Here is a 22,699-nt window from a genome sequence, read left to right on the forward strand (position 1 = left end):
ATGTGGTAAAATACTTTATTTGTGTGGAGTTACATTTCTAGGAGTGCAAAGTCCCATGTCCCTTAAACTAGTCTTTACAAAGGTGCAGCTGGGGATCCAGTAGAGCCAAAAGGAGGGTCAGTGTCCAGAGCTTCTGTTCCATGTAGCAGCCTCATAAGTTCTGCATTCAGACGAATTAAAAGTCCCTTAGTCCATTTGTGGGTCCCACATAGCTGTCACGCCCAGAACCTGGCACGCCAGTGAGAGAGAGAGGCTCCTTTGTTTAGAGGTTTAAATATTCAGGTTTTGTGCCCTTGCAATGGCCACACTTATTCTGGCTGTTGATTCACTCCTAGGTGTGACTGACAGACAGGCAGGCACCATCTCACATCTCTCAGACCTTACAGGGCATGTGACTAAATTGCCTTTGTCTAGTTCCTTCACCTATTGATCAGCAGGGAACAGACTTGGAGATTGTTAAATCAGCAAAGCTGTATAAATGGCATGCTTATATTACCTAGTCTTCATTTTATTCCGTTCCTGTTAATAATAACCAGGTTATTACAATGGTTTCATTCACATTTAATAATACTCACAACTCCTGAGAAAGGAATCATTTTCCCCTTTCCCCATTTCATAGTTGAAGAAATTGAAGCACTTGTTAATTTTGTCCACTGGCCCAAAGTTGGTAAATGTCAAAGCTAGGGTTTGAATGCAGGACATCTAGCTCCTGAGTTATGTATCCACTACTCATTATTGTAATTATGTATCATACCATGATCTTCGCAGTGGGCTTAGGATCTGAAGGAGGGGCTGACGCACAAATGAAAATACTATACAGGAAATATGAATTTAGAAGGCATGCGGGGCCAGGTGGAGACCTCTTTCTTGAAGAGGCACACTGACTTCTGGCCTGGTCCGCTATTTATTTACTTGAATACACATTTGGCCTTTAAGCAATGCATATGGGCATATCAAAGGTAAAGTTAGGTAAACAGTAAGAGGATTATCAGGTTAGGGAATTGCCTTGAGCCACCACTATCTCAACAGACCTGCTAACACCCAAGGTCCATTGGCCTTCTCCGTTTCTTGTTGCACTGACAGTATTGGCAAGTGGTGGCTTCCCTCAGTATCAAAGTCAAATAAGGTGGCCATAATTATAGCTGAATAATATACACCAATTTATGAACCACACTATTTTATCTTTTGATATTTTAGATGCCTATGTGAACTAACAATATAAAACAATAAAGGTCAAGAACTAATCTATTTTAAAGTACATTTCTTTTCATTAAACTGTAAGCCTCAAGTGACCAATACCAGCAAGTTGACACAAATGGGGACAGTTGGGACCCAGAACTTGACCTTGTCACTATGAGGGTCTGATGATGGGATTGGGCCCAGCTTGGGTCCTGAGGAAGCTCCATTCTGGTAGGTGAGGCATGGCATCCAGGCAATAAGGCAAGAACAACATAGCCCAGAGAATTATTGTTAAGGGCAGGAGAAATATAGGGTGTCCCCCAAAATGGATACACATTTTAACAGCTGATAACTCACTCAATTTTCACTCCTTTTGAGGTTTAACTGATTTTAAATAATGGCCAGGGAAGATTGTCAGGAGGTAGTAAAGACAAGGAGTGAATTTCAGGAATTGCATTTTAGGGGTGTGTGTGTTGGGGGGATGGGTTAGGGAAGGGAGGCTAGAGCAAAGTGAGGTGTTTACAGCTGCTCCAAAGGAGTCAGGCCCAAAAAATGGTAGAAGCTGAACTGGGGCACCACAAGAGAGCTAGACTGACAAATGTGATGTGAGTCTTATAGTATTGGGGCAGATCTTCAAATTCATATTCCAACTCCTAAGGCTCATCCTAATCACTAGAGGGAGGTCTGAGCCTGCAGTAGGGGGAGGCTTTGGAAAAAACTGTTTCCTCTTTTATCAGAGGGAGGCCTTATGATATCCTCTTCTAATTATTTGTCATAACTATGGTGATTATTGCTATATTTAGGTGCATTCCGTTGGTTGTACTTACAAAGTTCCTGATTGGTTTTTGAGATAGAGTGAAGACAGTGTTCCTGGACATACTATCTGCCTTACACAGGAATAAAAATTTTGAGAGGAGAGAAAAATCATTTATATTAATAGTATTATCTGTTTTCAGAAGGTGGGCACTTAGCCTGTTTCGAAAGGGCATAACATCAATGATCAAGTTGCTGGCATGAATTGAGAAGGGTGATGCCTATAAGCCCAAATCGCAGGGAGTCCAAAATTACTGCTATTTGTCATTAGGGACCATTATGTAGTTTTCCAGCATATAATTACCTTCTTAAATACATTGTGATACAGTGGTCATTTTTTATTCCTTATAACTGACAAAAAGAGTTAATACAGAATCAGGTGAACAGCATGTGACCTGAGGTGGAGGATACATGTTCCCCTGATAATTCAGAAATTGGATAATGTCCCCAATAGACGAAAGCAATTTTATTGTCACCTTCATTTGATGTTTGTACAATGTGGTGTCAGCAGATGGTGTCAGGGGTTCTGGGAACTTGATTATTTTTGTCAATGCTCAGTACAGAAGGTGCAGAACTAAAGAGGAATAAAGGAACAATGCCACCCTGTGCCCTGGCTCTGTGTCATCCTTCTCCTTTTGTGCAAGATGGAAACTAATGTAGAAGCCAGGATCTCTTTCTCTACTGTTCATCTGGTGCATACATGTCCACAAATATTGCTGTAGAGTGATCTGGTAGAAGGAACAAGAAATTTGTAATCAGAGGACCTGGACATGGGTCCTAAAGCTATTATATGGGGTGTGTCCCTACTGGGTGAGTCAATTCACTTCCCTGACCCTCAGTTTCCTTATTTTTGAAATACCTTTTCCAGATGTAACTCTTTTTTAAAAAATAAATAATTCTTTATTTTTAAAAATTTATTGGAGTGACATTGATTATTAGGATCATATAGGTTTCAGGTAGAGATTTCTCTGTTACAAGATCTGTATATTGTACTGTGTATGCCCACCACCCAAAGTCAAATAACCTTTTGTCACATGTATATGGTCAGATAATTTTCGACAAAGGAGCCAGAAACACACAATGAAGTAAAGGTAGCCTCTTCAATAAATGGTGCTGTGAAAATTGGAAGACCACACGCAAATTAATGAAACTGGATTACATTTTGTCCCCATGTACAAAAATTAATTGAAAATGGATCAAAGACATAAATACAAGGTCTGAAACAATAAATGGCATAGAAGAAAAGCAGATGTAACTCTTATTACTCCATTCCATAGTGCAGGACAAAGCCAAATAAGACTGCTTGCTTTTCCTACTCCTTGAAGGTCCCACATTGAGTGTTTTTCTCAGACTGTTCCTTTGACTTGGCATGCCTTTCTTTCTATCATCTCTGCTTATTAAGATCTTACCCAGAAGCAACTTGTTCAAGGACACCCAGCTGGGAGCTTTAGATGTTAATAAAAATAATAGAAGTGAAAAAAGAGACTCAGGGAGAAACCAAGATGGCTGCATAGGTAAACACCTAATCTGCAACCTCGCACAACAATTTCAAAAATACAACTAAAAGTCAAAACGGACATCATCCAGAACCACAGGAAAGCTGGCTGACTGAAACGCCCACAACTAGAAGAAAAGAGAAAACCACAAGGAAAATCAGAGGAGCCGTAAAAGCCTGAGGTATGGAGACACGGGAAGAGACAGGGGCGCGCGCGCCTGCGGGGAGGACGGAGCCGGAGAGGACGGGGCGGCTGAGTGCCTGGCCAGCGTTCTCTAGCGGGAAGGAGATAAAAGCTCCAGATTACGCTGAACCCCAGCTCCGACTGCACTGAACCCCAGCTCCGGGTGAGACCCTGGGAAGCCAGGCTTATACTGGGGGAATCTGGGCTGTAAGGTGGAAACTCAGGGGAGCGGCGAAAGGCAGAGCTCCAGAGGCGCGCACGTGAATGCGTGCAGAGGACGGACTGTTGACTGTGCCGCTGAATTGCCTTAGCAGGAAGGAGACAATAGTTCCAGACTGCGCTGAGCCCCAGTTCTGACTGCACTGAAACCCAGTACTGGGTGAGAATCTGGGAATCCAGATTCATTGGGGGAGAGACTAGACTGTTTGGCAGCGGGCGAAACTCCAGGGTGCCTTTCTCTCAGAGGTGCTTGCAGGGAGTACAGAGGGACACTGAGGGACACTGAGACCCAGGAACCTCATAGTGCAGGGCTGACGGGAAGCCAAGGCTGTAGGCTCCACCCTGAAACTCTGCCCCATCCAAGCTGAGCACAGAGGCTTTTACAATTTTGCAAGTCTAGTTGAATAAGGCTGTCTCCCGGCGTAGACACAGCTGATCCTCACAGCCAATTGGCCTGGAGGTCAAATCCTCCCAGTGTACCAACAGCAATCAAGGCTTAACAACATCAAGACTTTGCACTCAGCCCACAAAGGGAGGTATCAAGAGCGACCACCTAGGGAGATTGGGGAAGCTGAGCTACAGGCCCCATAGGTCACTGACCACACAAAGCCACTCCATCAACACAGGGAGGCAGCCAAAATGTGAGACACTGAAGCAGGTCACGAATAGAAGAGATGGAGGAAAGTAAACTAATGGACGACACAGTGTTCAGAACCACATTTATAAGGTTACTCAAGAATCTTCTAAAAACCGCTGATAAACTTGAAGAGACCTTCAAGGACATTAATGAGAATACCAAAAAAATGGAAAAGGACCAGTCAGAAATTATGCATACACTGTCTGAAATAAAGAATATACAGAAACTCAACTGTAGATCACGGTACCCCAAGAGTCAAACCAAAGATCTGGAACATGAGGAAGCAAAAAACACCCAACCAGAGAGGCAGAAAGTAAGAAGAATCCAAAAGTGTGAGGGTAGTGTAAGGAGCCTCTGGGACAGCTTTAAGCGTACCAACATCCGAATTTTTGGGGTGCCAGAAGAAGAGAGAGAGCAAGATACTGAAAACCTATTTGAAGAAATAATGACAGAAAACTTCCCCCACCTGGTGAAAGAAATAGACTTACAATTCCAGGAAGCACACAGAACCCCAAACAAGAGGAATCCAAAGAGGACCACACCAAGACACATCATAATTAAAATGCCAAGGGCAAAAGACAAAGAGAGAATCTTGAAAGCAGCAAGAGAAAAACAGTTAGTTACCTACAAGGGAGTACCCATACGACTGTCAGCTGATTTCTCAACAGAAACTATGCAGGCCAGACGGGAGTGGTAAGAAATATTCAAAGTGATGAACAGCAAGAACCTACAACCAAGATTACTCTACCCAGCAAAGCTATCATTCAGAATTGAAGGTCAGACGAAGAGCTTCACAGACAAGAAGAAGCTAAAGGAGTTCATCACCACAAAACCAGGATTACATGAAATGATGAAGGGTATTCTTTAAGAAGAGGAATAAGAAAAAAAAGGTAAAGGTAAAAATTATGAACAACAAAAAGACATCAAATACATACCTACCAACAAGTGAATCTAAAAATCAAGTGAATAAGCCGAAACCAGTTTGGCTCAGTGGATAGAGCGTCGGCCTGTGGACTCAAGGGTCCCAGGTTCGATTCCAGGGCCCCAGGTTCGATTCCGGTCAAGGGAATGTACCTTGGTTGTGGGCACATCCCCAGTGGGGTGTGTGCAAGAGGCAGCTGATCGATGTTTCTCTCTCTCATCGATGTTTCTAACTCTCTATCCCTCTCTCTTCCTCTCTGTAAAAAATCAATAAAATATATTTTTAAAAAATCAAGTCAATAAAAAATCTGAAGAACAGAATGGACTGGTGCATATAATAGAATCAGGGACATAGAAAGGGAGGCGACAGACAATTCTCAGGGGGAAGGGGGTCTGAGGGGTGTAGGAAGAGATTGGACAAAAATCTTACACCTATGGATGAAGACAGTGGCGGGGGGGGGGGTAAGGGTATGGGGTGGGGTGGGGAATCAGGTGGAGGGGAGCTATGTGGGGCAGGTGGGGGGGGGGGAAAGAGGAACACCTGTAATAATCTGAACAATAAAGATTTATAAAAAAAATAATAATAGAAGCAAAAACTGTGTAGTCCATTCCTGTTTATGGAAGTGCTTTCACACACATGATTTAATTTTACTGTTACAAAAACTTGTGAGGTTTTTATTACCATTTATTTCAATGGCTATATAATATTTATTTCAGCATTATCTTATAATGGGCACTGAAATAATTTATAATTTTTGTTATTATGATGAAATCTGTGAAGCATTCAGCATGTTCTCAATAAATGTTGTGGAATGAAAAAAAAAAAATCTTACCCATGCTTCAAGGTTTAGTTTGATTATTTCCTTCTTCATACCCAGGTTTAACACTTATTGAGGATGTTCTTAAGTGTCAGAAATAGTGAGGGTGCTTCACATATATTACCTAATGTAACTACCAAAATTGTGCAGTAAATCTGTTTATTCTGTTCTGAGCTGTGTGTGTGTGTGTGTGTGTGTTGTGTGTGTGTGTGTGTGTGTTTTCAAAAAGACTTGAGAAGCCAGAAGGGACAGAAGATTGGTACTGTTTTATTTATTTATTTTATAGATAGGAAAACTGGGTTAAAACAATTTTCTTTAGTTCATAGAACCAGTCTAGAGCAAAGACATGGTTAGATTACAACTCAGAATTTTGACTACTGGTCTGGCACTTTGTCCTATTTGTCAAAATTTTATGAAGTTAACTTTGACTCCCTAAGTTTGTTCTGTCTCTCTAAACTACTGTGATCTTATAATACTTCGTGCATTATTCTCTTATTTACATGATCTTATAAGTCTTCTATTTCTCTCTTATGAGTCCTTTAAAGGAAGGAAGGGACTGGAGAGTAGTATCACAATGCCCACCATAGGGCCTTGCATAATTTAAGCATTTAATAATAGCTATTTTGGATGAATACATGGTATTTCCCCAAGCCATTTCCCCAACAGCATTTCCCTTATGTTTGTCTGACATCAAGTGTGTCTGTGCCAACTGTTTAATAATTACTATGTGCCAATGACACATATATAGTAAATAATACTTTGACTATACAATTTCAGGCTAAGTGCCTTTCTGAATTTAATTAAAAATGCCATTATATTCTTTTCTTTATGGATATTAATGGAAAACAAGCAATACATAATCGTAAACTTATTTAAAATCAATTTATATTGTAAGATGAATTATTTTGTTTACGATGTTATTGTCAAAACTCAAATTAAGAATTTACAATGTTAATCAGAATGTAGGCTCCATATGTGTAGGGATCCTGATGATACCTGTCATTTTCACAGCTATATCACTGGTATTTAAAGTAACAGTAGATGCTTAATATTATTTGTTGAATGGCTCATGAGGCTGCAGTTTTCATTGGATAATGAACCTTTGACTTTTTCGATAAGATATTATTAGGATGAAAACTTGTAAGACATTATCATATATGTTATCTCTTGATTTTTCCCAACAACCCTGTGAGATATTTAAGAATTTTAATACTGCATTTTACATTAACAAACAAATAAGTAAACAAACAAACAAAAATAAATAAATAAGCTGAGGCTCAAAGAGATTATATGTCTCCATAAATCATCTACCTAAGCAGTAGCAGGTGAACAAGACTCTAATCCCACTATGCTTATAGCAAATTCAGCATTCTTTCTGTGTTTTCATATAGTCGGTAAAGAATATAAGCATAGAAGGGAATATTGGCCAGGACAATCATGCTGGATGACTTTTTAAGGCTAGAAAGTTATGTGTAATACATTGAAGTGACTTAAGCATCTGAAAGATGGCACCACCAAGGAAGCAATGTTAGTTTGGAGAGAGACTCTGAATTTGAGGCAATTGTGAATGGTCCTTTGAGACTTACACTAGGAGAAAAATTCAGTACAGCCATTTAATGCTTCATATTTTTGCTTTGCCCCTTACTTCCAGCTTGTCTGAACCACAGGCTATTTAAAGCTTCAGATTTTATCAGTCTTCTCAATACTCTTTTGTACTCTGTAGTTTTTGTTCTTACCAGTTGAAAGGAACCAGCTGACTTCTTTGGTATTTTTATATTTTGTGCTCTATTCCTCCAGTGTTTTCAACCCATTGCCCAAATGCAGATGTGTGATTGCTACTTCTAGCTCAAGACATCTGCTTTCCAGTAGGTCCCTTTCTTTTTCTTATTCCCAATTATAATCTTTATGTGCCACTGCTAACGTACAGCATCAGATCTGGTCCCTGCAAGAATGAATACTCTGTTTTCAACATCTGTGTTCTCCCAAGGAAGGCAATGTTCGTTTTGAGTTGTATTTGTATACTAAACACTTTCAAATCTAAGGACCTTAAATACTCATAAAAGCACAGTCATTTGATATAAAAGCACTCGTTTGAAGTCCTATAAGTCTAGGTATAATTTTCAATGGGGTAAATAAAAGTTACAGGGGAAATAACTAACTCATTTAAGGTCATTTTTCTCTTTATATGCTCCCTTCCTGCTCTGTTTGTGCTGATCCAAGTCAGAGTTTCCGTAGCCTATGACTAGAAAGCACTGTCTCTTCTAAAACCTACCCAGAAAAATGATGGCTTACATCAGAGACCACACACTGGCTGTCTACAGGCTGTATTTGGCATGCATAATGTTCTTAAAAATGGAATTCATTGAGAACATTTAAAAATTGTGAGATTTCAGATATGATTCTGAATTTCTGGCTTTTTAGAGATATGGGAGGGTATGCCAGAACAAAGCTCGCATTTTCATTTCATCAATGGGCTGGAGCTCAATGGTTTCTGGAGGTGACTTGGAGGGTAAAATTGAGCCCTCTTTTCACTTACTTTACTGCTCCTACTGACTCCATCAGAGATCTCTAAACAGCTAGTGACTTCCTCTCTTCCTCCTTCCCTTTAGTATTATAATGGCAAATAGCTAAATTTATTTTCAAACAGGTCTAATTTGCCTCTTTCTGAGCAATTCTAACACACCCATGGTCAAGATATCTTTTATTATAAGCCCAGAAAAAAGATAGTAGGAAATATATTAAAATGTTCTATTTTAAAGTATTGAAAATATGACAGTATCATTGTTTTCATTATCAAACTTTAAATGGAAATAATTTTGGACCTGGAGCTAGAAGACTTGGTTTTGAGTTCTGGATTTGCCACTTACTAATTTTGACCTTGAACAAGTTATTTAACTTCTCTGAGCGTGTCTCCTCATCTTTGCAAGGGATTATTATGTCTGCCAGCCTCCGGTCATGTGTATCAAATGTGATCATGGGGTGGAAGTTCTTACCATGCTATATGATGCTATGCAAGGGTCAGATATTTTATGGGGAAGCAGAGCTATCGCATCTGATTTCTTGGAATCTGGTTACAGAGACAGGACTTACGTATAAGGTAAATGACAGCTGAAAGTATCCTTCTGACTACAAAGGATGGAGGCACTAAATGTTATCAGATCTAAGAAAAAGTGCATGACTATGCACTCAAAGTTAAAAAGACATATATTATTATTTTTATTTATTATTTATTATTTCATTTGCTCCACAAATATTTATTCTGTATTTACTCTGTGACAAAAACATAGTAAGCGCTGGACATAAAGTATTGAAATAGAATGCCTCGGCTCTTGCTCTTATAGAATTTGTATTCTAGTAGAGGAAGAGAGGGACAATAAACAAACAGATCATTATAACTTCAAATACTGTTATGTTCCATGAGGAAAATAAATGTAGGTTATATAACAGGACTGACGAGCAGAGCTGTTCTCATTATGACTCTTGCCGTGTTACTTTTTTCTTTATTTTTATTGTGATAAAATGCACATAAAATTTATCATTTTAACTGTTTCAGTGGAATTAAGTGCATTCATAATATTGAACAACCATGACCACCATCCATTTTCAAAACTTTTTTATCGTCCCCATTAAACAAAAACTCTCCATTTCTTCTTCCCCTCAGATCCTAGTAACCTCCATTCTATTTTCTGTCTATGAATTTATTTGCCTATTTTATATAGTGCATGTAAGTGGAATAATATATTTTTACTTTTTGTGTCTGGCTTATTCCACTTAGCATGTTTACAAGGCTTACCCATGTATCAGAATTTCCTTTTTAAGGCTGAATAATATTACACGGTATACTAGTATACACCCCATAGTGTTAATTCATTCACAATATTACCTATTTTAACACGACTTGGTAATAAGTCTAATTTGTAGAATACTTTACAAAGAACTATAATATCCATTATACATGGCAAGAATAGTGTTAACTCAGGGATTATTGTCACAAAACTGTGGTGTTATCTGACTCAGTTGTTTTATAACATTCTATCTGATGTATTTTGAAACCTGTTACCAACAGTGAAGTAAGAGTATATGAATTGGGAGGAAGTAAGGGCAGTGGTTTTTCAGCAAATATGAAATGACAATGGCTGTAGTATGGACCAGTCTTACCGACTCCCCTATTGTAGGACATTCCTCTTCTCAGGGTGTTTTGGAGCATTTTTCAAAAATAGATTTAGGTCATAAGCTTCTACCACCACCTTGGGACATAACTTCACAATCTAATAAATCTCATCATTGGGCAAATTTCTTAAGATTGCACACTTAACCACTTGAGGGCTGCTTTGCAGTGTGATTGCATCCTCCCGAAAATTGCTTGCTCTGTGACTGAGGAAGACAAGTTCATTCATAAGGAAAATGTTAGCAGTGGAAAGAAACAGTTGATGGCAAAGAGAAGGTAGAGTTAGTGTACACAGCAGGTCTTCAAAGAACATCTTTTTATTCAAGGTCATTTCCTTGTAACGTTGATGAGATGCTGTAGCTAATTGATTGTTTCTATCAATTAGCCTTTGGTAAAATTGGTTTTGTTATACGTCATTTAGTTTAAAGTCACAGAACCTAACGACTACGGTAAGTGAGGACTGACTGACTGTGTTATGTGATTGACTTTATTCAGGATAGGAAGTCCAGAAATTGGAAAGAATAAAAATGTGAGATTTTAAAAGGAGCAGAAATCTTGTTACAAAGGAACAAGATGAAAGAATATATTACAGAGCTTACTGTAGACTGATGCTTATAGCACATAGTGGTTGCTGCTTTGATTCTTAACCAGTTGAGTTCTCAGTTGCTTTAGCTATTAACTGAAAGCTGGGTATAGTACTTCGCTATATTTAAATCTGATAATGTTCCACTTTTGCTCAAAAGGAGCTCATTATATATGAAGTCATGTACAAATACCAAACACATACAAGATGTGTGTGTGAAATGTAGTTATAAAAATGTAAGCAAAATAAGCCAGTGAGAGAAAGACAAATATTACATAATCTCACTTTGTGGAATCTAATAAACAAAATAAACTGACAAATAAAATAGGTCTGGAGGCATGGATGCCTGGAACAGACTGACAGATCTCAGAGAGGAGGGGGTTGGAGGGACAGGAAGAAATTAACTAAAGAACTTATATGAATATATGCATAGCCCATGGACACAGGCAATTGTGTGGTGAAGGCTTGGGGTGGGGCAGGGGCTAGGTAGAGGGGGGCAAAGGGGAGAACGGGAGACATCTGTAATAATACTGTCAACAATAAAAAACAAACAGGTGTGTCAGCATCACTGTCTCTTTCATCATTCATTGTGAAGTTGTGCATGGAATTTAATGCTCGTACAGGTGTTGTCCAAAAAATCTTGCTTAAACTATTATTCTTAGAGCAAAGTACAGACAGACTGTAATGCGCTAGATTAAGCAGCCTCTTGAACTTCTTTTTATTGCTTTCTTTTGAAGACATAGAATGGAACGTCTTTCAACATGTAGCTGTCCCTGTCTTTTTCATGGTTTATTTGCTTTGATATTTTTGATGGTAAGATGAAATGTGTGAATGTTTGTGCCTTTTGGGGCATGGTTGTATGAGCGGAGGCCTTCAGGTTTTAGCCTTTCTGTTCACGGACCTCTGAGAGGTTCTATGTTGAGGGAAGGTCAGCCATGGGTAAAGGTGTGTTTTTCTCCTGATTGCATGCTGTTGCCTAGTTAGTATTTGATGGCATATTGGCCATGACTGCATGATTGAATTCACAAAGGGAAGAATCCCTCATATCCGTAGCTGTAGCCACAGTGAGAATATGTGTCCTTCTTGGACCACAAATTTTATCCTGACAAAGAGCCCTTAAAGATTAACTTTTTCATCATTCTTACTTATTCTTTGGCTCCTTTGCTAACATGAAGGAGAGGGAGCTGGGTGCAGTGGATTTCTTCTGCTTCCTCATTTCCCAAGAGAGCACAGACACGAGAGTAAAAGGAATAGAAGCACTTAACTAGGGCCAGTGGTAATAGAGTAGACAAATATTTAGAATTGATTACATGACCATCAATTATTTGTTTTAATAACTATAAAAGTTTTATTAAAAAAGGAAAGAGTATTTTGTTATGATCCTGTATGTGGAACTTAGATGTTATGTGCTGAGCTAGCTGTGTTTTTGCCACAGTAATCACAAAATTAAATGCTAGGATTGTGATTGAACTACCAATATAATATGTTGAAAGTTTTATTTCTTATTCTACTTAGTGATACTCCACCCAAGAGTTGTGAAATGTAACCAGTTCAAGTGGATGCTTTGAATTCAGGACTCTCCTCTGCGACTTATTAGTTGTCTTCAAATTATTCTTTCAGATTCTATATGTGATCTTGGAATATTAATACATGTAGTTTAGTTCTCATGAGGATTATTGAGTTATTGTGAGGATTCAATGACATATTGAATGAGTTAGAACATTTTAAGCCAGTATATTTGAAACTCTACAAAAACATACATATTATCCTATATAATACAAAGATAATATGCAAATTGACCGAACAGTGGAATGACCTGTCGCTATGATGTGCACTGACGCTCAATGCAGGAGCTGCCCCCCTGGTGGTCAGTGTGCTCTCACAGGTGGAGCGCCGCTCAGCCAGAAGCTGGGCTCACGGCTGGCGAGTGCAGTGGCAGTGGCGGGAGCCTCTCCTGCCTCAGTGGCAGTGCTAAGAATGTCTGACTGATGGCTTAGGCCCGCTCCCCGTGTCAGTCAGACATCCCCCGAGGGCTCCCAGACTGCGAGAGGGTGCAGGCTGGGTTGAGGGACTCCCTCCCCCTGAGTGCTAGAATTTTGTGCACTGGGCCTCTAGTTATTAATAACTTCAGTTAGCATGCTGTATTCTACATATCTCTAGGCATTTGAGGAATATTTGTTCTTATACTTAATGATCCCAGAATGCTGTGCATTTATAGATTTGATGTCTACTTCCTGATATCCAAGTATTAGTATTTATTTTGCAGAGCCATCAGGAGACTGTTAATCAGCCCTATTCCATTTTTAGCTTGTTGCTTTATAGTCTTACCTTCCAATTCTATAGACTTAGAGTAAATTCCTAAAAGTAGGTTTATTTATCACCTATGATTAAAACACATGAGCTCTTTTATTTGTTGCTCAAAGATTTTTATTCCCCACTCACTCCTAGCCAGCAGGCCATGTTCCAGATATTATTAATAATATATAATAATAGCTACAGTTTGAGTGCCTATTCTGGCTTTGTGTTAAATGCTTTATATACATTGAATTTATTCCTTAGAGCAGTCCTACCAACATGTAATACTATTAATGCATTCCCTATGTGGGCATAAATGCTCAAGTTGTTAAGTAAAGTTGACAAATTCATTTAACTATTATGTGTTGAAGCCAAGATCACACTCAGGCAGGTATTTCTGATTTATAAGCCCATGGTCTGAGAGTAGGACCTTTGAAGAAATAGTAACACCTCTGATTTATCATATGTCTTATTAAGTCCAAACTGTCACATGATTTCTTGTTTATTACAATGACATTCCTCTTTGAAGAATAGACAACATTTGAATTTTATAGATAGAAAAGGAGAGTAAGCAATTCAGTTGTAATAACAGATGCACAGCATTGTGGTTTAGTTTAGCCCTGGTCATTTCAGGTGTCTTTCTAGTGCTCTCATAATCTCAAATAATTGTTTTATTTTGCTTATGACATTTTTGTCTAATTGAGTATTAGAGCTTAGAGTTTTAGAATAATGTATGCTTCTGGAGAAATCATTTAAATGACAATGCATTTCTATTTCCTATTATTATAAAACTAGAGGCCCGGTGCACAAAATTCATGCACAGGGGAGGGGGGATCCCCTCAGCCCAGCCTGCACCCTCTCCAATCCGGGACCCTTTGGGGGATGTCCGACTGCCGGTTTCGGCCCTATCCTAGGGATCGGGCCAAAACCGGCAGTTGGACATCCCTCTCACAATTCGGGACCAGTGGCTCCTAACTGCTCACCTGACTGCCTGCCTGATTGCCCCTAACTGCCCCCCCCCCTGCCAGCCTGATCACCCCTAACCACTGCTGCCTACCAGCCTGATCACCCCTAACTGCCGCCCTGCCAGCCTGGTTGCCCCCAACTGCCCACCCCTGCCAGCCTTGTCACCCCTAACTGCCCCCCTGCCGGCCTGGTCGCCCCTTAGTGCTCCCCCTGCCAGCCTAGTTGCCCCCAACTGCCCCCCTCTGCCGGCCTGGTCGCCCCCAACTGCCCTCCTCTGCCATCCTGGTCACCCATCACTGCCCTCCTCTGCCGGCCTGGTCACCCCTCACTGCCCCCCCTGCTGGCCTGGTTGCTCCACACAGCCTGCTGGTCAGTCATTTGGTCGTCCCTCACTAACCCCCCTGCCAGCCTTGTTGCCCCATGAAGCCTGCTGTTCGGTTGTTACTGTGAGAATGTCGTGACCAATTTGCATATTACCTTTTTATTAGTACAGATTTAGATGGCAAAGGCATTTGCACAAAATCAACACTTTGATGGTACCTGGCTAAGCACAAAGCAAACACACTCCTCGGCTTTTGTACCCATCCAAATTGCAATATTGTGGGGAAATAAATGAAAGTATAAAATCTGGGTGAAGAAAGGGGGTACTTCTTAAATGAGGCTTGCATTTGCTGCCAGGCAATCTTTAGAAATAATGGTGATTTCTTGGCTAAATCTCCAGGGTTGACTTTTTAACAGAATGGAATTCAGAAAGTAGATTTATCATGAAACACTGCTGTATCAAAAAATGAGAATTTTAAAACAGATGTTTCAATTCATAAAAAATTGAGAAACTGATTTAAATTTCAATCCTTGTACTAAAGTTACCTAAGAGTTAATTGGGTTAATCATATTACTGGCATATGAAAATCCAACTCTATAAACTTTTGATGATAATTTACAAGATGGGAAGTCCAGATTCTAATTATTCAACAGGGAGATTCTACTTCAAGTAATGTTGGTGGTAAGTGTGGTGTGAAATACTATAATGTGACATTATTGGATATATGATGTAAAATAAAAACAAAATGAATAGCAATAATAACAATGACTAGAAAGGACCACTTCAGCTTCTGGATAATATAACACATAATGTAGGATTCTTGGTAGGGCTACATGATTATCTCTTAAATTTGTTACTATATATTCTTTTATATACAAAATACATATATACAGGAGTCCCTTATACTTTAATACACATCTGTATCTACTTAATCTATATGTACCTATCTATCTACTCAAAGATAATTGCTATTCAGTAAATAACTTGGATATTCTAAATGCAGTCATAATCTTTATAATAAAATGATAGTCAAGTTGGATATTATTGGATAAAACCAACGGTATAGTGAAACTTGTGGCTCTATATGTCCTATTAGTAGGATTATTTTGATAAGCTACCAAAAAGCAATGAATGCTTTAGTTTTGGAAGATACATTTGTTTCTACATAAAATGTGGAAATTAAAAGTAATAATAACAGCCCTGGCTGGTGTGGTTCATTTGGTTGGGCATTGTCCTGTGCACCGAAAGGATGCTAGTTCAATTCCTGTTCAGGGCAGATGCCCAGATTGTGGGCTTGATTCCTGGTAGGAGGCGTTCAGGAGGCAGTCGATTGATGTTTTCCTCTCACATTAATGTTTTTCTTTCTCTCTCTCTCCCTCTCCCTTTCTCTTTCTTTAAAAATCAATACAATATTTTAAAAAGTAATAATAACAAAAATAACTTATCTATATATATATAAAAGCCTAAGTGACCGGCCGACTGGCCAACTGGCTGGTAGCTATGATGTGCAATGACCACCTGGGGCTAGACGCTCAAGCAGGAGCTGCCAAGTGACAGAAACTTTGCAGAGTGCCCTCTTGCACTATGGGACCCATCAGGGGATGTCAGAGAGCTGGTTTCGGCCAGATCCCCGCAGGCCAGGCCGAGGGACCCCACCTGCCTGAGGGACCCTGCTCACTCTGCAGATGCCCTTTGAACCCCAGCACCACCCCAGGTGCGCTGGCCATGGAGGGAATGCGGGAGGTTGGCTCCAGGGGGTGTCCAGCCCATCTTGCCCAGTCCCGCCCTGCTGGCCACATTCTAATTAATTTCCTTTCAATGTGCACGAATCCATGCACGGGGCCTCTCGTTGTAATTATAATAACACTAGTGGCCTGGTGCACAAAATTCGTGCACATTAAAAGGGGGACCCAGAGTCAAGTCCCCGCCCACCCACATGTGCCTCAAAATCACGTGAGACCCAGACCCGGCCACCTCCCCCCACATTGGGCTAGATCCAGACCCGGCCAGTCCCACCTTTGTCAAGCCCCACTGGGCAGGGGGCATAGCCTCAAGTTCCCTGGCCCAGCGCCAGGATGGGGGCGTGGCCTGAGGTCTCCCAGATGGGGTGGGGGGCGTGCCTTGAGGTCCCCTGTCAAGCCCCGCCAGGTGGGGGACATGGCCTGAGATCCCATGTCAAGCCCCGCTGGGTGGGGGGCATGGCCTGAGGTCCCCCATCAAGCCCCACTGGCAGGGGGTCACAGCCTCAGGTCCCCTGGCCTGGTGCTGGGGCAGGGGATGCAGCCTGAGGTCCCCCGGCCTGGTGCTAGGGTGGGGGGGCGTGGCCTGAAGTACCCTGTCAAGCCCCACCTGGTGGGGGGTGCATTTTGAGGTCCCCCGTTAAGGCCCGCTAGGCGGGGGTTGTGGCCTCAGTCCCTTGGCCTGGCTTTGGGGTGGGGGGTGTGGCCTGAGGTCCCCCGGTCTGGTGCCAAGGCAGGAGGTGCAGCCTGAGGTCCCCCAGCCTGATGTCAGGGCGAGGGGCACGGCCTGAGGTTCCCTGTCAAGCCCTGCCGGGTGGGGGGCACGGCCTGAGGACCCTTGTCAAGCCCTGCTGGGTGGGGGGTGTGGCCTGAGGTTCCCTGTCAAGCCCCACGGGGGCACGGGAGGGTGTAGCCTCAGGTCCCTGCTGATTGCTCGTTAAGGCTCCTTAAGGGAACTTGGCCTCAGCTGTGGGTGCAGCCATCTTTGTGATGGAGTGATGGTCAATTAGCATATTCCCTCTTTATTAGATAGGATTGTAATAATAGTATATACTTGTAGAATATAAAAGTTTACAAAAATTTTTAATCTTTATAGTCTACTCTCACTTTGGTATCTTTAACTTCTCTCTTCCTTCTGACTCTTTCCCATCAACTTATTAAAATCTCTCTAGCTACCACTCTTCCTTTACTTCCATTCTCTGTGTGTTTCTTAAGAGATTAATCAAGACACTGTTTCCATTTTTTCATCTTCCCACTTACTCCTCTTCTCACTTTATATTGTATCACTCCACCAATATGTGCACTGTTCTTGCCATTGGCATTCCTAGCTGATGAATATAGTAGAAATTTAATCATTTAAATTAAAAGAAGGAATGAAACTTCCCCATTAGAAAGGATTCATCTATTCTGTTATGATTACATATTCAATACGCACATTCCTTCATCGAACATGTAGATATTGAACATTGTAGATGGTGTTCCATTGCTGGAGTAGTGCTAAATAGACAGTATATACCCTCATAGAAATTACATTTTAGTGGGAGAAAAAAGCAAATAAACTGCTTAAATGTATAATATGTAAATAAGGTAATTTCATATTGTAATAAATAAAATACCTCAGAATATTGGGAGAAAGAGAGGCTGTGGGGTGGGTATCTTTGCATCTGGAGGGCAGAGTGGTCAAGAGGTGCTCTCTGCAGAGATGATCATAAACAGAAGCTCACCACACAGAGATGGGAGGAAGAGCCTCAGGCAGAGCTAACATTTAGCGTAAGGTCTAGATCATGCTTGGCACAAGGGACAGAGGGCAGGCCAACGGGGAACAAAGGGAACAGGGATGTGAACTGAAGTCAGAGAGGGAGAAGCTTGAGCCTTTTCTCTGGTAAGAAATTTACATTTTACTCTCTCATCAATGGGTGGGTAAATTCTGGGATGTTAAGTAAGGTGTGAGGTGGAGTAATGTGATCTTATTTACATTTTATAAAGATCATTCTGATCCCTATGAGACAAAAGGAATGCGCCTTATCGATTAGAGTATTTTACCTCAAGGGTTGATTCCTGTACTAGTTTTGGCTGTTGAAATCCATGCTATTCTAATTAATTAACACCAGGTTAGTTTGAATATTAGATCATTGTAGAGAAGTGTGCTAAAGAGCCTTTTATATGTATTGCCTTACATGACCTTTATTTCCACAGAAGTGCCTTAAGCTCAGAGGACAGCTTTTATCTCCTTTCTGTATAAGATTCTCCCCTTTTCCTTTCCATTTCTCTTCTTTAGACCAGTTAAGCTTACTTTCTGTTTGTAGGGGGAAATGGTTTTTCTAATAGCATAACAGTTTTTTAATTCTTGTTTATTTACTATTAAATGCACTTTTAGCATAGGTCAGGAGGGGGAGGGTTTCAGTATCATCCAAAAGTCTACATCTCAGTGAGTCTAACTGAAACAGAATACAGAAGAGAAGAGTGGGAGGAAGTCTGAGATGTGATTGTCAGTCTGCCACTTTGACAACTTTTCACTTCAGCATCCTTCACTGCCAAGGTTACCATTTCTCAATTATCCGTTTCCCTTGTGCTGTGTGCAGGCTGCTGCTGCTTGGGGAGCAATTTCAAGGTTTCCTTCTCTGTGTGTATTTATCCTGCAGTTTCCTGTTTCTTTTCCCCTCAGCTTTTGCTGTTAAAAACTCCACTTAAATTTTGTTGTTTTTACAGGTGAATGTGACAATTCTGAAAGTGTGTTGGACCCTTGACTGTGGTGGGAAATTTTAAACTGAGGCCTGGTGGGTAGCACATTGAATGGGAAGTGAATGCCCCCTCCTGTGGCTCCCACTCAAGATCAGGAAGAAACATGCCATTCAGCCTTTGTTTCTTTGGGTTTCTTCTTTGATACTGCCCCTTTTTCAAAACTCTTCCTTCTCTCAGCGTGATTGTTATTTAAAAATCAGAATAAAGCTCTCATTACAGATTGGATTTCTCTGTTCTTTCTTCTCTTCCAGTTTGCCTTTCTCATCTCCCCTCCCCGACCTCTTTTTTACATTTTTCTTCTTTGTCCTTTTATCATTTCATCCTAAAGAAATGACACACACTTCTTCCTCCTCACATTGACAACTACACAATATATTTGGGTGTAAGGCACCACCAACATTCAATAAATATTCACTTTCCAGTTATTAAGCTCAACTTTGGGCCAGGCTGTACGTATTCACAAATGTATTAGACACAGTCCCTGTGGGATCTTTAGGGATCTTATATTAGAGTGGAGGATGGAGATAAGTAAATGGAAAATAATAATGCAGTGTGGCAAATGGCTGTCGTGCATAAAGAAGGGTGCTCAACATGGTCTTGGACAAATCCAATGGGAGAAATTCTAACTTGCACTCTGACCAGTGAATAACAGTTAGCATTCTGAAGAGTGGATGGGGGATGGGGTGGGTGGCTGATATGTTTCAGGTGACATGGAGGTGAGGTATGCTGGAAAGCATTGAGGAAATTTAGTAGAGTTAAAATAAAATGATGGGAAGAACAGCATAGAATCAGATTAGAGACATAATGAGTCAAAAACAATTTTTTTAAACCTATACAGGTTTTTATACCTTGCTAAGGATTATAGCATTTTCTACCTTTGAATGTAGAGGGGAATCATGTGAAGATTTTAATCTTATGAAGGGTGTCTCGTGATCATAGTTACATATTTGACTACAGCACAGAGAGGTAGTTAGCACAGAGAATGCATTACATTCAGTCAACAGTGTTTATCAGGCCCTTACAAAGTGCTAAATACTGCAAATATAGTTGTGGAAAAGGCAGTTACCAAGCCTGCCTTTAGTTCCAGAAGATGGCAATTTTGGTGGCAGGAAGTCCAGTTAGGAGGCTGTAACCTGTGAAAATTTTGGTAGTCTACAGTATTGCCATAGGGATGGAAATAAGTGCATACATTTAGGAGATATTGAGGAAGTAGTATTAAGAGAAGATGGTAATTGACTGGTCAGGGATGGGGTTGGTAAGAGGGAGAAGACATGGGTCTTTAGAGACCTCCAAATGTTGACCTTCATTCTGCTTTTTCTTTTAGTTTGACAGCCTGGTGACGTTGTGGGTGTTTCCATTTTCAAATGTCTAGTTATCTGTTTGACCAGCTGTCAGTTTTGTCATCCCATTTGGTGGGTGCATAGTGGAATGGCAAATACAATGGGTCATTGACCTTGTAGCAGAGACCATTTGATATGGGAGAGCTATTATCAAGAATTATGCTAAGCAGCTCTTGTCAGATGAGTTTTGCTAAACTGCTGCTTTTTTAAAGATGATATGCAGTACAATAAAGCTGCAGGGATTGGATGTAGAAGGGGAGGCAAGATCATTGGCAAAAAGTGAGAAAATGTAGAGTATCATAACAAAGTTAGTAGTAAGAAGGCTGAGGGGAAACAAAGGCGATGAAAGATTGAAAATGGGCATTTGTCTATTGAGGGAAGAATTTTATAACAGATTTCTCTATGTAGAGGGCCCCCTGGGAAGGCGCATGGGCATTCTTTAATTATTGTCAGCTGAACCCAGTGGTGTCGGCAAAGCCACACCTTGGGAACATGCCTTGCCAAAAGGGCAAGGGTGTTGTCAGCTTGACCTTCATTTCAGCCCATGGTGTGGGGAAGTGGGTTTTGATATCTAAATCCAGCCTAGCACCAGGAATGCTCAGGGCCTACTCAAGAATGCAAATAATCTCCTTTGTCTTGACCTTTTGGTGAAACTTCCTGGTATTTGGGAGTCTAAAATAAACATGCTGCATCAGCTCTGGGTCACTGTCTCTCCATCAGAAGAGGGCAGCGGTCCACACAGCCCCAGCTTTTCTTTCTATCTCTGTGTCTTGTCTCTTTCTTTTATTTCTCAATCCCCAGCCGCCTCTACTCAGGAATTGGACCCACTCTCTAGCCGCCCTGGACGTGGAATAGAGAGAAAATAGTTACATGTCTAAGAGGTTTCCTGATGGCATTTGTATCCTGTGTTACTCTGTGGAGAGAGGTTTTTGGAAAATGTCAAACACTCAGATATGCCTCTTGTTAAAAACATCTGCTTAAATTTGTTGAACCCAGAATTTAAAAAAATATATATTTTATGGATTTTTAGAGTGAGAGGAAGGAAGAGGGGAGAGAGAAACATCAATGTGAGGGCAAAACATCAATTGGCTGCCTCCTGCACACCCCCTAACAGGGATCAAGCCCACAACCTGGGCATGTGCCCTGACTAGAATCAAACCCAGCAACCTTTTAGTGCATGGGATGACATCCAATCAACTGAGTCACACTGGCCAGGGCTGTTGAACCCAGAATTTTACAAATACATTTGCCCCAATGTTTTTCACTAATACTGCATTAATTATTCTGTGGGACTGGTGCCTCACAAGACACAACTAGGAGAATGCTGATCTAAGTTATGATCATAGTAAGGGTTAGCACTTATTAAGCTTTTATTATCTTCTATGCATAATGTTAAACTCTTACATGAATGATCTTATTTAGTCTTCATATCTACAACACTGTGAAGTAGATACTATTATAATCCTCATTTTAGTGACAAAAAAAAATCTCCGAGTTATTAAGTAATTTGTCCAAAGTCATTAGTCAGTAGGCAGGAAGTCAAATTTTAAAACAAACAGTTTAATCTAAAAAGTTAGGCACCTATCCCTTTGTACACGATCTGACGTGTTACAAGAACAAGGTCCACAGAGGACTTCCAGCTGTTGATGCCACTGAAACTCCCTTCATTCACCACATAAATGGGACTGTCCTCTTATGTGCTCAAGGATCAACATAACATCCAAATGATTGAACATTCCCTAACTTCAAAGTTGTTGATCCCTATACATGTCAGCCAGTGGGTCAGGCATTTCAGATGCATTATTCCATATTACAGAAGAAGAAACTGAAGAACGAGATCAGAAACCCACACAAGATCACACAATTAAAAGCTGGTAGAGCCTGGACTCAAGTCCAGACAGTAAGACTCAAGAGTGAGTCTATGCTCTTAATCATACAACGTTGCTTTCTCAGCATCTGAATGAGTGTGCACAAGGCTAGGAAATGTTACCATACATGTATATTACATTTACATTATATATTAATTTATTGTTTTACCTATTTATTAGTATGAAAGGCTTCCTTTCAAAACCGTATAGCCACCATTGCTACCACTGAGTCATATTTTTGGAGCTGGTATAATTGGAAACAAAGGTGGGAGGAGAAAGCTAACTTGGAGAATTCAGGAGGAATCAGGCTAGGTCAGGAACTGACCTCATGAACTTACTTGTAGTAGAACCAAGGCAAGAATCTGCAGGTCAAGCACGAATGAAATTGAGAAGGCACTGAGTGACGGACA

The 22,699-nt window shown here is 40.7% G+C and overlaps 1 protein-coding gene across 1 annotated transcript in view; it reads left to right on the forward strand.

Moving 5' to 3' along the window:
* TAFA2 (TAFA chemokine like family member 2) overlaps positions 1-22,699 on the forward strand; it is a 191,636-nt gene that overhangs the window by 45,110 nt on the left and 123,827 nt on the right. The window lies entirely within an intron of this gene.

Source organism: Eptesicus fuscus, chromosome 7 (genome assembly GCF_027574615.1).
Source record: "Eptesicus fuscus isolate TK198812 chromosome 7, DD_ASM_mEF_20220401, whole genome shotgun sequence".
Taxonomy (NCBI): domain Eukaryota; kingdom Metazoa; phylum Chordata; class Mammalia; order Chiroptera; family Vespertilionidae; genus Eptesicus; species Eptesicus fuscus.